We start from the raw sequence: 9,391 nt of genomic DNA on the forward strand, positions 1-9,391 counted from the left end.
GACTGGCAGCCATCAGTGTCCAAACTGAGACCCTGTCCCACATTGTGACTGACAGGCATCAGTGTCCAAACTGAGACCCTGTCCCACATTGTGACTGACAGGCATCAGTGTTCAAATTGAGACCCTGTCCCACATTGTGACTGGCAGCCATCAGTGTTCAAACTGAGACCCTGTCCCACATTGTGACTGGCAGCCATCAGTGTTCAAACTGAGACCCTGTCCCACATTGTGACTGACAGGCATCAGTGTTCAAACTGAGACCCTGTCCCACATTGTGACTGACAGGCATCAGTGTTCAAATTGAGACCCTGTCCCACATTGTGACTGACAGGCATCAGTGTTCAAACTGAGACCCTGTCCCACATTGTGACTGACAGGCATCAGTGTTCAAATTGAGACCCTGTCCCACATTGTGACTGACAGGCATCAGTGTTCAAACTGAGACCCTGTCTGTCCCACATTGTGACTGACAGGCATCAGTGTTCAAATTGAGACCCTGTCCCACATTGTGACTGACAGGCATCAGTGTTCAAACTGAGACCCTGTCCCACATTGTGACTGACAGGCATCAGTGTTCAAATTGAGACCCTGTCCCACATTGTGACTGACAGGCATCAGTGTTCAAATTGAGACCCTGTCCCACATTGTGACTGACAGGCATCAGTGTTCAAACTGAGACCCTGTCCCACATTGTGACTGACAGCCATCAGTGTTCAAACTGAGACCCTGTCCCACATTGTGACTGACAGGCATCAGTGTTCAAACTGAGACCCTGTCCCACATTGTGACTGACAGGCATCAGTGGTCAAACTGAGACCCTGTCCCACATTGTGACTGGCAGCCATCAGTGTTCAAACTGAGACCCTGTCCCACATTGTGACTGACAGGCATCAGTGTTCAAACTGAGACCCTGTCCCACATTGTGACTGACAGGCATCAGGGTTCAAACTGAGACCCTGTCCCACATTGTGACTGACAGCCATCAGTGGTCAAATTGAGACCCTGTCCCACATTGTGACTGACAGGCATCAGTGTTCAAACTGAGACCCTGTCCCACATTGTGACTGACAGGCATCAGGGTTCAAACTGAGACCCTGTCCCACATTGTGACTGACAGGCATCAGTGTTCAAATTGAGACCCTGTCCCACATTGTGACTGACAGGCATCAGTGTTCAAACTGAGACCCTGTCCCACATTGTGACTGGCAGCCATCAGTGTTCAAACTGAGACCCTGTCCCACATTGTGACTGACAGGCATCAGTGTTCAAACTGAGACCCTGTCCCACATTGTGACTGACAGGCATCAGTGTTCAAATTGAGACCCTGTCCCACATTGTGACTGGCAGCCATCAGTGTTCAAACTGAGACCCTGTCCCACATTGTGACTGGCAGCCATCAGTGTTCAAACTGAGACCCTGTCCCACATTGTGACTGACAGGCATCAGTGTTCAAACTGAGACCCTGTCCCACATTGTGACTGACAGGCATCAGTGTTCAAATTGAGACCCTGTCCCACATTGTGACTGACAGGCATCAGTGTTCAAACTGAGACCCTGTCCCACATTGTGACTGACAGGCATCAGTGTTCAAATTGAGACCCTGTCCCACATTGTGACTGACAGGCATCAGTGTTCAAACTGAGACCCTGTCTGTCCCACATTGTGACTGACAGGCATCAGTGTTCAAATTGAGACCCTGTCCCACATTGTGACTGACAGGCATCAGTGTTCAAACTGAGACCCTGTCCCACATTGTGACTGACAGGCATCAGTGTTCAAATTGAGACCCTGTCCCACATTGTGACTGACAGGCATCAGTGTTCAAATTGAGACCCTGTCCCACATTGTGACTGGCAGCCATCAGTGTTCAAACTGAGACCCTGTCCCACATTGTGACTGACAGGCATCAGTGTTCAAATTGAGACCCTGTCCCACATTGTGACTGGCAGCCATCAGTGTTCAAATTGAGACCCTGTCCCACATTGTGACTGGCAGCCATCAGTGTTCAAACTGAGACCCTGTCCCACATTGTGACTGACAGGCATCAGTGTTCAAATTGAGACCCTGTCCCACATTGTGACTGGCAGCCATCAGTGTTCAAACTGAAACCCTGTCCCACATTGTGACTGACAGGCATCAGTGTTCAAACTGAGACCCTGTCCCACATTGTGACTGGCAGCCATCAGTGTTCAAACTGAGACCCTGTCCCACATTGTGACTGGCAGGCATCAGTGTTCAAACTGAGACCCTGTCCCACATTGTGACTGACAGGCATCAGTGTTCAAATTGAGACCCTGTCCCACATTGTGACTGGCAGCCATCAGTGTTCAAACTGAGACCCTGTCCCACATTGTGACTGGCAGGCATCAGTGTTCAAACTGAGACCCTGTCCCACATTGTGACTGACAGGCATTAGTGTTCAAACTGAGACCCTGTCCCACATTGTGACTGACAGGCATCAGTGTTCAAACTGAGACCCTGTCCCACATTGTGACTGACAGGCATCAGTGTTCAAACTGAGACCCTGTCCCACATTGTGACTGGCACAATGATTTCATCTGATCTAACGTATTAAGACCTGAGGCTGATTCTACACATGCCTTCTAAATCAGTAGATCTCAAACGTTTTCAAGTCAAGGACACCCAGAATGATGTGTATTTGGCTGCGGCGGACCCCCCCTCCCCCCCTGCTCCATCGGAAAATATGTTTCCAGGGACCCCCAGCAGAGAGGATTTGTGTTAAAATATACAACATTTTAATATGAATGCATTTTTCCAACACTCAACACTGAGGATTGTTCTAATAAACCTTGCAGCGTGGCACAAAGTGACGTGCTGTGAATTTGTAGATCTGCTATGCTATAGATCTGCTATGCTATAGATCTGCTATCCTATAGATCTGCTATGCTATAGATCTGCTATCCTATAGATCTGCTATACTAGAACCTCTGTTCTAAATCCTAAGAGTTTTCTGATAAAACTACATTGCTATAAAGTATATATAGGCCTATATATATGTTTAGCTGAACTCTAAAACCACACAGATCCTTTCCCAGTTCTAAAGGGTTGATAGAACTCACCAGTGATGGAAGCTGAGGTTCCACTGGCCATCCTGTCTACAGCTGTTGGTTGAACTGTAAAACATTAACATACAGTAAGTTAGAATAATCTGCTGTTATTATAGGTTTGTTGTCATTACTGTTATATTGTTATATCACACATTGGACAATATAATGAATATAATATATTTAGACCAGCGGTTTTCAAAGAGGGTTCCAATGGACCCTCACAGGTATGTAACTCTGAGTACATATGGAACCAAATGGACCCTCACAGGTCTGTAACTCTGAGAGTACATATGGAACCAAATGGACCCTCACAGGTCTGTAACTCTGAGAGTACATATGGAACCAAATGGACCCTCACAGGTCTGTAACTCTGAGAGAGTACATATGGAACCAAATGGACCCTCACCGGTCTGTAACTCTGAGTACATATGGAACCAAATGGACCCTCACAGGTCTGTAACTCTGAGAGTACATATGGAACCAAATGGACCCTTACAGGTCTGTAACTCTGAGAGAGTACATATGGAACCAAATGGACCCTTACAGGTCTGTAACTCTGAGAGTACATATGGAACCAAATGGACCCTCACAGGTCTGTAACTCTGAGAGAGTACATATGGAACCAAATGGACCCTTACAGGTCTGTAACTCTGAGAGTAACCAAATGGACCCTCACAGGTCTGTAACTCTGAGAGTACATATGGAACCAAATGGACCCTTATGGGTCTGTAACTCTGAGAGTACATATGGAACCAAATGGACCCTTACGGGTCTGTAACTCTGAGAGTACATATGGAACCAAATGGACCCTTACGGGTCTGTAACGCTGAGAGTACATATGGAACCAAATGGACCCTTACGGGTCTGTAACGCTGAGAGTACATATGGAACCAAATGGACCCTTACGGGTCTGTAACGCTGAGAGTACATATGGAACCAAATGGACCCTTACAGGTCTGTAACTCTGAGAGAGTACATATGGAACCAAATGGACCCTTACAGGTCTGTAACTCTGAGAGTACATATGGAACCAAATGGACCCTCACAGGTCTGTAACTCTGAGAGAGTACATATGGAACCAAATGGACCCTTACAGGTCTGTAACTCTGAGAGTAACCAAATGGACCCTCACAGGTCTGTAACTCTGAGAGTACATATGGAACCAAATGGACCCTTACGGGTCTGTAACTCTGAGAGTACATATGGAACCAAATGGACCCTTACGGGTCTGTAACGCTGAGAGTACATATGGAACCAAATGGACCCTTACGGGTCTGTAACGCTGAGAGTACATATGGAACCAAATGGACCCTTACGGGTCTGTAACGCTGAGAGTACATATGGAACCAAATGGACCCTCACAGGTCTGTAACTCTGAGAGTACATATGGAACCAAATGGACCCTCACAGGTCTGTAACTCTGAGAGTACATATGGAACCAAATGGACCCTCACAGGTCTGTAACTCTGAGAGTACATATGGAACCAAATGGACCCTCACAGGTCTGTAACTCTGAGAGTACATATGGAACCAAATGGACCCTCACAGGTCTGTAACTCAGAGTACATATGGAACCAAATGGACCCTCACAGGTCTGTAACGCTGAGAGTACATATGGAACCAAATGGACCCTTACGGGTCTGTAACGCTGAGAGTACATATGGAACCAAATGGACCCTTACGGGTCTGTAACGCTGAGAGTACATATGGAACCAAATGGACCCTCACAGGTCTGTAACTCTGAGAGTACATATGGAACCAAATGGACCCTCACAGGTCTGTAACTCTGAGAGTAAATATGGAACCAAATGGACCCTCACAGGTCTGTAACTCTGAGAGTACATATGGAACCAAATGGACCCTCACAGGTCTGTAACTCTGAGAGTACATATGGAACCAAATGGACCCTCACAGGTCTGTAACTCTGAGAGTACATATGGAACCAAATGGACCCTAACAGGTCTGTAACTCTGAGAGTACATATGGAACCAAATGGACCCTCACAGGTCTGTAACTCTGAGAGTACATATGGAACCAAATGGACCCTCACAGGTCTGTAACTCTGAGAGTACATATGGAACCAAATGGACCCTAACAGGTCTGTAACTCTGAGAGTACATATGGAACCAAATGGACCCTCACAGGTCTGTAACTCTGAGAGTACATATGGAACCAAATGGACCCTAACAGGTCTGTAACTCTGAGAGTACATATGGAACCAAATGGACGCTAACAGGTCTGTAACTCTGAGAGCACATATGGAACCAAATGGACCCTCACAGGTCTGTAACTCTGAGAGTACATATGGAACCAAATGGACGCTAACAGGTCTGTAACTCTGAGAGCACATATGGAACCAAATGGACCCTCACAGGTCTGTAACTCTGAGAGTACATATGGAACCAAATGGACGCTAACAGGTCTGTAACTCTGAGAGCACATATGGAACCAAATGGACCCTCACAGGTCTGTAACTCTGAGAGTACATATGGAACCAAATGGACCCTCACAGGTCTGTAACTCTGAGAGTACATATGGAACCAAATGGACCCTCACAGGTCTGTAACTCTGAGAGTACATATGGAACTGATGGATCTGGTATGAACATGGACACGTATATACGTCAGTTGTTACTTTATAGACAGTTGACACACTGACTGTGCACAGGACAAACTGTAAGTTGAGACATGCAATACTGTGGTAACATAGAGTAAACTGCTTAGAGGTATTTACAATTAGGCTGTAAAGACGAAGCCTTTGTTAGAATGCTGTTAAACACCCCAGGGGGGTGACGGGGGTCAGTTCCTAAACGTAGGGACAGCTAGCTCCTATCTCAAGCTGCAAACTAACAGCTGTGTGTGTACAGAGAGCTCTCTGCTCTCCTTCAGAAAAGACATGAGTCTACAATGTATTTGTGCTCTAATCATTTAGACTGGTTAACAATACAGTTTGAACTATTTCATTACATGTGTTCTGCATACTTCATATATAGTATAGATATTGAATTAGTCCTATTTGGTATAAAACGTATACTCCTCCTCCGGATTTTCCTGTGAAGGAAACATTCTGATTGGCTTTCACTATAGAGCATTTTAATAGAGCACAGCAGTGTAATTATTGAACTAAATAATAATAATCACAGCAGTGTAATTATTTAACTAAATATGCAGCTTAGTAAGACTGTAGGTATAGACCGTGTGCACGCACGCACGCACGCACGCACGCACGCACAAAAGAGAGATTGTTTTCTCTCCGAGACCCAAACTTGAGAAATCACTTCACGCTGTGTTGTGAACTTGTAGATCGACTGTGTTGTGAGCTTGTAGATCGACTGTGTTGTGAGCTTGTAGATCGACTGTGTTGTGAGCTTGTAGATCGACTGTGTTGTGAGCTTGTAGATCGACGGTGTTGTGAGCTTGTAGATCGACGGTGTTGTGAGCTTGTAAATCGACTGTGTTGAAATTTTACCACATCACGCCAACAATCATAGCACTACACTGGCTGAATACAGGACCACACCATAGCACTGGCTGAATACAGGACCACACCATAGCACTACACTGGCTGAATACAGGACCACACCATAGCACTACACTGGCTGTATACAGGACCACACCATAGCACTACACTGGCTGAATACAGGACCACACCATAGCACTACACTGGCTGTATACAGGACCACACCCTAGCACTACACTGGCTGTATACAGGACCACACCATAGCACTGGCTGAATACAGGACCACACCATAGCACTACACTGGCTGAATACAGGACCACACCATAGCACTACACTGGCTGAATACAGGACCACACCATAGCACTACACTGGCTGAATACAGGACCACACCATAGCACTACACTGGCTGAATACAGGACCACACCATAGCACTACACTGGCTGAATACAGGACCACACCATAGCACTACACTGGCTGTATACAGGACCACATCACACCATAGCACTACACTGGCTGAATACAGGACCACACCATAGCACTACACTGGCTGAATACAGGACCACACCATAGCACTACACTGGCTGTATACAGGACCACATCACACCATAGCACTACACTGGCTGAATACAGGACCACACCATAGCACTACACTGGCTGAATACAGAACCACACCATAGCACTACACTGGCTGAATACAGGACCACACCATAGCACTACACTGGCTGTATACAGGATAACACCATAGCACTACACTGGCTGTATACAGGACCACACCATAGCACTACACTGGCTGTATACAGGACCACACCATAGCACTACACTGGCTGAATACAGGACCACACCATAACACTACACTGGCTGAATACAGGACCACACCATAGCACTACACTGGCTGTATACAGGACCACACCATAGCACTACACTGGCTGTATACAGGACCACACCATAGCACTACACTGGCTGAATACAGGACCACACCATAGCATTACACTGGCTGTATACAGGACAACACCATAGCACTACACTGGCTGTATACAGGACCACATCACACCATAGCACTACACTGGCTGAATACAGGACCACACCATAGCACTACACTGGCTGTATACAGGACCACACCACACCATAACACTACACTGGCTGTATACAGGACCACACCATAGCACTACACTGGCTGTATACAGGACCACACCACACCATAGCACTACACTGGCTGTATACAGGACCACACCATAGCACTACACTGGCTGTATACAGGACCACACCACACCATAGCACTACACTGGCTGTATACAGGACCACACCATAGCACTACACTGGCTGTATACAGGACCACACCATAGCACTACACTGGCTGCCCATACAGGCCAGAGCCGAATTCAAAATACTCCTCCTGACCTATAAAACCTTAAATGGAGTCGCGTCGTCTTACATGTCCAGTCTAGTTAAACTATACATCGCTCCAAGACCACTATACGCTCTCAGGATGCCGGAAACCTCACAGTCACAACACACAATAAAAGAATGGTTGGGGGCAGAGCTTTCACACATGGTGCCCCCTGTCTGTGGAACGCCTCTCCCTCAAGATAAATCGAGGCTTAAAGCACATCTTTTCTCTGTGCACTACGGTTCTGTGCACTACGGTTCTGTGCACTACGGTTCCGCCTATAGTTGTATTCTTGATGATCTATTTCAAGTCTAAGTGGAACGATAGCGTATATATATACAGTACAGCTCAACAATATAAACTGACAGAAACTGTGTGTCTGTTTGCTCTACACTTCTTCTGCTATTGTAACCAGAGGCTATAGAGCGTCGCAGTCCCGCCTCCTACCCTGGACCAGGAAATGAAATCCAATGCATTATTCTCATAGACATTTCTTAAAGTATTTATTTAAAGACGGTTACGCCGCGGACAAAGCCAACTCGAGTCGTGACAACTCATGACAACACAAACAATATTTTGGACCAAACAAATAATTACAAAGAAGAAAAACAACAAAAAATGTGTTTTTTTTCTTCTTTCTAATTATTTGTTTGGTCCAAAATATTGTTTGTGTTGTCATGAGTTGTCACGACTCGAGTTGGCTTTGTCCGCGGCGTAACCGTCTTTAAATAAATACTTTAAGAAATGTCTATGAGAATAATGCATTGGGTTTCATTTCCTGGTCCAGGGTAGAGATGGGATTTATGGCTCTTTGAAGGGAGCCGGATCTCTGGGATCCGTTCCTTTCAAAGAGTCGTTCAAAAGACTGGCTCTTTTGAACGACGTTCCCGATGGGTGGGGGGTGGGGGCAAACTCTGTCTGCCCTGTGTCCCCCCAGTGCCTCCCCAGTACCTCCCCAATATCTGCCCAGGGCCTCCCTAGTGACTCCCCACTCCCCAGTGCCTCCCCAGTGTCTCCCCAGTGCCCAGTGTCCCCCCCAGTGCCTCCACAGTGCCTCCCCAGTCTCCCCCCCAGTGCCTCCCAGTGTATCCTGCTTAGGGCGCCAGCTTGCTCATGACCGGCCCTGGTTGAAACCCCCCTGCCCCCCTCCTCCTCTAAAAAGGAACGGCTCCCTACTGTGAACCGGATCCCATCGTTCCTTTCAAAGAGCCGTTCAAATGATCCGACTCGTTCACAAACGTCACATCTCTAGTCCAGGGTAGGAGGCGGGACTGCGACGCTCTATTGGTACATACTAGACGGACCACAGACTTATTAAAATATACAATCTTTATTGGAAAATGCAATATATAAAAATATTACGAGCAATTTATACCAAAGTTAACAATAAAAGAAGAGACAGATTAAATCATACAAGAACATTAGCTTTCCCTATTATCAATAAAACCTACAGCTTAATTCAGTATGGCTAAAGCAG

The sequence above is a fragment of the Electrona antarctica genome, assembly GCF_951216825.1.
Source record: "Electrona antarctica genome assembly, chromosome: 21".
Taxonomy (NCBI): Eukaryota; Metazoa; Chordata; class Actinopteri; order Myctophiformes; family Myctophidae; genus Electrona; species Electrona antarctica.